Source organism: Orycteropus afer, unplaced genomic scaffold (genome assembly GCF_000298275.1).
Source record: "Orycteropus afer afer isolate SDZICR_OR568_19922 unplaced genomic scaffold, OryAfe1.0 scaffold00065, whole genome shotgun sequence".
Taxonomy (NCBI): domain Eukaryota; kingdom Metazoa; phylum Chordata; class Mammalia; order Tubulidentata; family Orycteropodidae; genus Orycteropus; species Orycteropus afer.
Window position 1 is genome coordinate 9383861 of NW_006921652.1, and position 9063 is coordinate 9392923.

Here is a 9063-nt window from a genome sequence, read left to right on the forward strand (position 1 = left end):
CCTGCTAACCAGACAGCTGGCGGTTCAAACCCACCAGCCACTCCTCGGAAGGAAGGTTGGGCAATCCTACTTCCGTAGTGATACTGCCTCGGAAATCCAAGGAGGGGTCGCTATGAGTCGGGTTTGACTCGACGGCACATAACAACAACAACAACATATTAATAGGTTGATAATTGCAAGTAGCTTGTCTAATTAGTGGGAGGCCCTGGGTGGTGTAAATGGATAATTCACTTGGCTATTAACCAAACCAACCAAATCCCCTCCTCTTCAAGCAATGTAATGTAATAATAGAAACCACATACACTGTGGTTACCATTATGTCATAAAATATCCTTAAGAGATAGTGACAGGCTGCATGTATAAGCAGGAATCACCAACTGGCAGTGTGGCAGAAATAGGTCATATATTTGATGATCACTGCAGCCACTCCTCGGAAGGAAGATGGGGCAATCTACTTCCGTAGTGATACTGCCTCGGAAATCCAAGAAGGGGTCACTATAAGTCAGGTGTGACTCGACGGTACATACAACAACAACAACAACAAGCTCCATGTTAGGTCCTTGTCTTATAATTATGACACATTTTTTGTGACTTTGTCCTTTTCATCCTTTTTTTTTTTTTTTTTAATTGATGTACATATGTACGTATGATAGTTAGGGTTGTTTATCAACTTGCCTGGATTGTGGTTTGGCAGTTATGCTGTAGTAATCCCCCATGATTAGATATGATACAATGTAATCACTTCCATGATGAGATCTGCTATGAGCAGCCAGTTAGTTGAAAGAGAGGTTTCTCAGGGGAATGGCCTGTATCCAATATGGACATCCTGGCAAAGTTTTCAACCTTTTTTTTCAGTTTGGATTCTTCATCTGGTTCATCATAATCTGACCTCTGGTTCTTTGAGCTTGAGCCAGTGGCCTGCCATATTGCTTGCCAATCTTGGGATTCATTAGCTTCTGCAGACTGTAAGCCAGCAGCCTGCCATCTGACCTACTGTTTTTGGGTTCATCAGCCCTGAAGCTACATGAATTAGGAGAAGACTCCAGTCTGATGTCTGATGCACAGACTTGGGACTTACAGCCTCTATAACTGCATAAGCCATTTCCTTTAGATAAATCTCTCTCTCTCTATCTATATAAACTTCACTGGTTTTGCTTCTTCAGAGAATCCAGCCTAAGACAGTATGTGACAAAACATTTGTCATTTTAACATTTATTTACATGTATCATTAATTGACACTAAGCATGTATACCATGTTGTTCAACCTTCACCATTATCAGTTTCCAAATTTTTCATCACCTTTAACAGAAGCTCAGTGTCTCCTCTTTTCATTCTTAATAAAATAAAAATTATTTGATTTACCTAATATTTTTTGCTTATAAAATAACATTTGACTAAACTTCTGGTTATTTTGTATAGCACGTAGCTCCTTTGTGAGACCATTTTTTAAAAAATATTTTATTTGGTTTTGGTGAAATTTATACAGCAAAAAGAGTTCCCATTTAATAATTTCTATACATATTGTTCAGTGACATTGGTTACATATTCCACATTGTATCAACATTCTCATTATTTCCATTTTGGTTGCTCCATTTCCATTAATCTAGCTTCCTGCTACTCCCCTCCACTCCCCTTCATCGTTGCTTTAGGGTAATTGCAAACTGTTTGGTCTCATATAGATGATTTTTTCTTTTCTTTAAATTAAAGGAACACAGTCCTCATGAGTGATATTGTTTATTTTATGAGCCAATCTATTGTTTAGCTGAAAAGTGACCTCTGGGAATAGTTTCAGTACCAAATTTAAAGGGTATCTCAGGGCAACAGTTTTTTCCGTTCTATCTGGGACCACTGTGTCCCTGGTCAGAATGGTTGGCAGTGGTAGCCAGGTGTTTTGGTTACCTAGTGTCACTCTGAAAGGAAATATACCACAAATGGGATGGCTTTAACAAACAGGAGTTTGTTCTCTTACAGTTTGGAGGCTTTAAGTTCAAGTTCAAAGTGCCAGGCTCTAGGGGCTGGGTGAAAGCCCCTCAACCTTGGAGTCCAGCTCTGCCTCCTGCTCCCAGCCCACTGGAGCTAGAGGCATTTCTTTACTCAGCTGCTGGCTGCTGAGGCTGACAAACCTAAGGTTGACAAGTAAAAAGGTACAGTCCCGATGTTACCAAACCACATGGTAGGCCATTAATTCAAGTCCATTGTAAGTCCCAAGGTTGGCAGAGCATGGAGGCTGCTGAACAACAACACGGCTACATGAAGGGTCCAAGCATGCCATAAGCTAGAGACCATTCCCAAAGCTCCTGCTTATATATGGGAAGCAGACCACATACCCAAAGGCAGCTACTCAGCTGCTCCCAGTAGATTCCACCATGGAGTTGACCACCAGTATTATCATGGGGAATACTACATCCACCTGCCCAGCCACTTAACCAGACCTAGCTAAGTTGACACAAAACATAACCACCACACCAGGCACCATCTAGTTCTTGTCTCAGGATAGATGAGGCTTGTGAGATTATGTTGGCTGCTTAGTTGTAACCAAACTGACTCTACTGGTAAGTTTAAGTGACTATCAGTGATTCTACCAGTTTTCTAATAATGTTTTCTGATAATGTATGATGATTAAAAATTTTTTGATCAAATGTCTTAAGAAAATACTGGATTATAAGATATCTTAGTTTCCTTTTAGGCCAGTGAATCCATACCAATAAGGATGTAATTTTGGGTATGAAAGAGGAAAAGGTGGAGGAGACTTTATCCAGTGGGCACTTAGGGAGTTACAATCAAAGTAAAATGAAGTGTGTGTATATATGTATGTGTGTGTATGTGCAGTGTGTGTGTGTGTGTGTATGTGAGGAAACCACCCAGGAACAACAAGGCTTAAGGTAACCTGACCAGATAAGAACTGCTTCTGGAGATTATCAGGAAATACCTTATTGAAAGGACCTTCTTAGACTCCTTTCATGGCTATACATTCAAACACATAGACACACACAGACTTAGAAACACTCAAACGTACATAGACACACAGGTGGACATAGACACATAGGCATATAGATACAGACACACACACTAATCCTCAGCAGTACTATATATATATATATATATATTTAAATAAATAGGGTTATTTCCAGACTTGACCCTCAATTTAGGGAGCATTGGGTGAAGCTTCTTGACAACAGGGCTATTTCCAGTTACAGCCATAGTGCAGTTGAGACCTATCAATATTCTCACCAGCTTAAAGGCATTTGTGTGGTGTCCAGCTTAAAGGCATTTGTGTGGTGTCTTAGGCTGGGTTCTCTAGAGCAGCAAAACCTGTGAAGCATATATATATATATATATATATATATGAATATATTTAATTATATATATAAGGAGTTCTGGTAGCATAGTGCCTAATGCACTTGACACTTGACTGTTAACCAGAAGGCTGGCGGTTCAAACCCACCAGCCACTCCTCAGAAAGAAGGTTGGACAATCTACTTCCGTAGTGATACTGCCTCGGAAATGCAAGGAGGGGTCACTATGTGTCGAGGCCGACTCGATGACACATAACAACAACATATATATATATATGTAGAGAGACATATATATATATGTAGAGAGAGAGAAAGAGATTTATTTCAAGGGAATGACCTACCCGGTTGTGGAGGCTGGCAAGTCTCAAATCTATGGGTCAGGCATCATGTTGGAAACTTCTTCTGACTCACTTGGTTGCAAGAGCTGATGAACCCCAAAACAGCAGGTCAGGCCAAAGGCTGCTGGCTCACAGGGTTGTGGGAGCTGGCATATCCCAAAATCTTGAAGTCAGGTGGCTGTCTCTGTCTCAAGTCCCAAGAACCAGAGATCAGAGGATGATGAGTCAGATGCAGGATTGAGAGAGAGTGAGCTTTGCCAGAAGATCCATATATATTGTATGTAGGACATATCCTGAAGGAAACTCTCCTTTCAACTGATTGACTGCTCACATCAGATCACAAAATGGAGGATGTTTACATAATGTATACCAAGCCCTGAGAATCATGGCTTAGTCAAATTGACACATAACCTTAACCATCACACATAGTAAAGTTAACCTTCATTTTCCAGGGAAATTTGAATTTCAAATACTAAATCTCAATATGCATATGATCTCCCTGGGAAGCTGGTTGAAGATATAGTCTTGGGTTCATGCCTCTGATACTGTAGGTTTCAAGAGTGACATGGGATCTATGTTTTTACCGGTCGCCAGGTGATTCTGACACAGGAGATACACAGAGAAAAATGCCATAAAAATGCCTCAGATATTCCATATGCAAGAGTATTTACTAAGAGTGTCAAGGCTCCTAAACATTATAGTAAAAATATATGAGAAGTGTCTACAACCCCTTTTTCCTAAGAATCACCTTCTTCCTTGCTCCTCTATCTAGTCTATATAATAAAGCTAAGCGGACCCACTGGTAACCTTCTCATGAGGTTCTAGAATTCCCAGCCTCCCTGATTCACTGATGTGCTATTGGCCTTAGTAGAGTTTGTTTTTTTGTAACTTCTGGGTTTGCAACAGGAGCTGTGTTGCACAGTGATTCAGCATTTGACTGCTAACTGAAAGGTCAGTGGTTTGAACCCACCAGCCACTATGTGGGAAAAAGATGTGGCAGTCTGCTTCCCTAAAGATTATAGCCTTGGAAACCCAAGGGACAATTTTACTCTGTCCTATAGGGTTGCTATGAATTGGAATTGACTCGATGGCAATGGCTTCGTTTTTGGTTGGGTATGAAACAGTACTCCAGATTCTCAAAGCTTTTAACATTTTACATGACCTACAGGAACAAGTACATTTTATTTCTTGGCTCAGAATACACATAAACAAACAAACATTTATTGAAAAAAGTTTCTCAAAAATACTTACCTTTATTATTATATTTTTTATTCTATTCTGTTTTATTTCATTTTAAAAAAAATTCTTGTCATAATATACTAGATTGATTTCATGACCTAGTTGTCTATTACTGGATAACAAACACCTCCAAAACTTAATGGTTTAAAACAACCAGCAATTTATTACCTTTCATGTTTTCTGTGGGTAGGAATTTGGAAAGGTCTCAGCAAGGCTGCTATGACTTAGGTCTCTAATGTGGTGGTAGTCAGTGGCTTGGGCTGGAATAGTCAGCTGGGTCAGGCTGCACATCTGTGTCTTTTCATGTAGTCTCTCCATGTGGTCACTCAGCATGGACTTGCTTGAGTCCATGCTTCCTTACAGCATAGTGGCCTCAGGACAAATTGCTTACATGATGGCTCAGAGCTCCAAAGGTGAGTGTCCTAAGGGAACCAGGTAGAAGCTAGCCTGACATTGGAAGCCACATAGCATCGATTTCCCCATAATCACAAGCCTACCTCAATTCAAGGGGAGGGAACATATTCCACTTCTTGATGGGTGGAAGGGAGAGTCAAAGTCATATTGTAAGAAGAGTAGGTGAGATGGGAGATATTGATGGAGTCATCTTGGACAATCTGCTACACTCACTAAGAGGACACAACTGCAATTTGAAAAACAATTCTCTAGTGGCATTGTAGGAGCTCTGGTGGTGTAGTGCTTAAGGCATTTGACTGCTAACCGGAAGGCTGGCAGTTCAAACTCACCAGCCACTCCTCAGAAGGAAAGTTGGGCAATCTACCTCCATAGTGATACCACCTAGGAAACCCAAGGAGGGGGTTGCTATGAGTTGGATCCAACTTGATGGCAGTGAGGTTTTTTTTTTTTTTAGTGGCATTGTTATCACGCAACACTAGATCCATTTGACTTTGGGTATTGGCTTAGGTGGAGCAAATCATCCTTTCTGAATCAATTATTCTTTCTATTATATGGAACTTGTGATAGCAGTGATGGGGATGTGTGAGACATGTGGGTGTTCCAGGGAAAGGGAATTAAGCAAAGGGGGAGAAGGGCTTGTGTCTAGCTTGCAAGGCTTTAAACCTTTGAGCAAATTTCAGTGCCTAGCAGAAGGCCTTCCATGTGGATCTGCTTTGACAACTAAGCATAGAGTGCTTGTGGGTCACAAAGTCTAACCTTTGGTAGGATAATGCCACCTCTAGCACCCTCCCTGAACAACAATTTCCAGTGAAGTGTGGCTCGCTCCACATCTCCAGTGCTCAGGGACTGGAAATCGAGATTTGGGAGAATATTGAAGTTGTATTTGTAGATGAACTTGTCCAGGGAGAAGAGAAAAGTCTTGAGAAGAGAAAACTGGGGGCCTTCAACATTTAAAGAGAAGAGGTGGCAAAGGAGATTAAGAAGGTGTATCTAGATTAAAAAAGGATAATCAGATTTGGCAAAGAGAATGTTACTGGTGACTTTGGTGATGATGTTTGCAGAGGAGAGGAAGCCAGGTGGGCAGGGGCTTATGGGAGTTCAGTCATGATAGGAGGGAGGCATAAAGGGTGGTGATTTGAGAGGGGGACAGAATCAAGAGTTTTTTGTTTTGTTTTAATTCTGGGCAGACTAATGTGTAACAACGATTAAGTGCTTGGCTGCTAACTGAAAGAAAGTTCAGTGGTTCGAACCCACCTAGTGGCTCCATGGGAGAAAAGGCCTAGCCATCTACTTCTGGAAATATTATAGTCTAGAATACCTATGGGGCAGGTCTTTGTCCTGTAGGGTTGCTATGAGTCGGAATCACAGTAACACAACAACAAGAAGAAGCATGTATGTAGATGGGGAAAGGAAATAGGGAAGAAACCAAAGACTTAAGAGGAATCATTGCTATAGTCTAGGCTGGGAAGGAGTGGGGTCTGAGGTCCAGATGGAGGTGTTAACTTTGGAAGAGTAAGGGAGCTCTGATGGCGTAGTGCCTAAGGCATTTGACTGCTAACCAGAAGGCTGGCGGTTCAAACCCACCAGCCACCCTTAGAGGGAAGATGCAATCTACTTCTGTAGAGATACCACCTAGGTAACCCAAGGAGGGGTCGCTATGAGTCAGGATTGACTTGACAGCAGTAAGTGAGTTTTAAGGTGGCTGTTCCTTCTGAGACAGTGGAGAATGGAAAGCACTGGGCAAGAAAGCAAGGGTTAAGGGAGAAGGAGTGATCATTTGAGCTAGTTTGAGCAGCCTGTTTCCAGGGTAAACAGATAGGAGAAAAGTAGATGACTTGAGACGAGTTAGTTAGAGGTGAGTGGAAAGCACATTTAGTTTCAACTCATAAATATTTAGGACCTACTCTGTGTTAAATATTTTTATAAAAATTTTCTTATTCTTATAGAAATAGATGAAAAAAAAAAAAATCCCAACTTGTAGACTCTAACTTCTTTCTTGATGTGTTCCTTGCATGAAAAGAATATGGTTGTGATGGCTGTGCTTATTCCAGGTTGATCCAGAAGTTTGGAGAATAAATATTCCCTAGCCCAGACACCCTTTGAGAGGTAAATTATCTACTTGAAACAAAGAAAAGCAATCATGGTTTTGTTTTGAGTGTGGGAAGAGAGACCAGTGGGAAGGAAATGGTCCTTTTGACCTTTGTCCAGGGTCTAGACTTCCTGCTCAGGAGTAAATTTAGGGGCAAAACCCATTGGGAAGGATGGTGCAGTCAGAGACTTATCTAGGGTATGGCAGGTATGACACGTGCCCTGGATGCCATTTGAGGGGGGTGCCAATGAACAGTTTCTATTCTCCACTACAGTTTCTATTACAATTGCAGTTCCCATCAGTGAGAAATCATTTGTTGTTGTTCTTAGGTGTCATTGAGTTGGCTCCAACTCATAGCGACCCCATGAACAACAGAACAAAACACTGCCCAGGCCTGTGCCAGCCTCACAATCCTTGCCACACCCAAGCCCACTGTTGTACCATTGTGTCAGTCCATCTTGTTGAGGGCCTTCCCCTTTTTCATTGACACCTCCCCGCCCCCCCCCCCCACTTTACTAAGCATGATATCCTTCTCCAAGGATCGGTCCCTTCTGAGAACATGACCAGAGTACGTGAGACGGAGCCTGGCGATTCTTGCTTCCAAGGAGTATTCCGGCTGCACTTCTTCCAGGACAGATTCATTTGCCCTTTTGGCAGTCCATGGTACTTTCAGCATTCTTTGCCAGCATCACAATTCAAAAACATCAAATCTTCCTTATTTATTGTCCAGCTTTCATATGCATATGAGGTGACTGAAAATACCATGGCTAGGGTCAGGTGCACCTTAATCTACAAGGAGACATCCTTGCTCTTCAGCACTTGAAAGAGGTCTTTTGCAGCATATTTGCCCAGTGCAATACATTGTCTGATGTCTTGACTGCTGCATCTATTGATGTTGATTATGGAACCAAGTAATATGAAATCTTTAATAACTTCAATCTTTTCTCCATTTATTGTGATGCTGCTTATTGGCCCAGTTGTGAAGATTTTTGTTTTCTTTATGTTGAGTTGTAATCCATACTACAGACGGTGGTCTTTAATCTTCATCAGTAAGTGCTTCAAGTCATCCTCACTTTTGGCAAGCAAAGTTGTGTCGTTCGCATATCGCAGGTTGTTAATTAGTCTTCCTTGAATCCTGATGCCACATTCTTCTTCATGTAGTTCAGCTTCTCAGATTATTTGCTCAGCATACAGATTGAATAAATATGGTGAAAGGATCCAACCCTGATGCGCATGCTTTCTGATTTTAAACCATGCAGTATCCCCTTGTTCTGTTCAAACGACAGCCTCCTGGTCTATGTATAGGTTCCTTGTTAGCACAATTAAGTGTTCTGGAATTCCCATTCTTCTCAATATTATCCATAATTTGTTATGATACAATCAAATACTTTTGCATAGTCAATAAAATACAAGTAAATATCTTTCTATTATTCTTTGCTTTCAGCCAAGATCCATCTGACATCAGCAATGACATCCCTCATGCCATGTCCTCTTCTGAATCCAGCTTGCATTTCTGGAAGTTCTCTGTAATTACACTGCTGCAACCATTTTGGAATTATCTTCAGTAAGATTTTACTTGCATGTGATATTAATGATATTGTTAGATAATTTCCACATTCTGTGGGATCACCTTTCTTTGGAATGGGTACAAATATGGATCTGTTCCAGTCAGTTGGCCAGGTAGCTG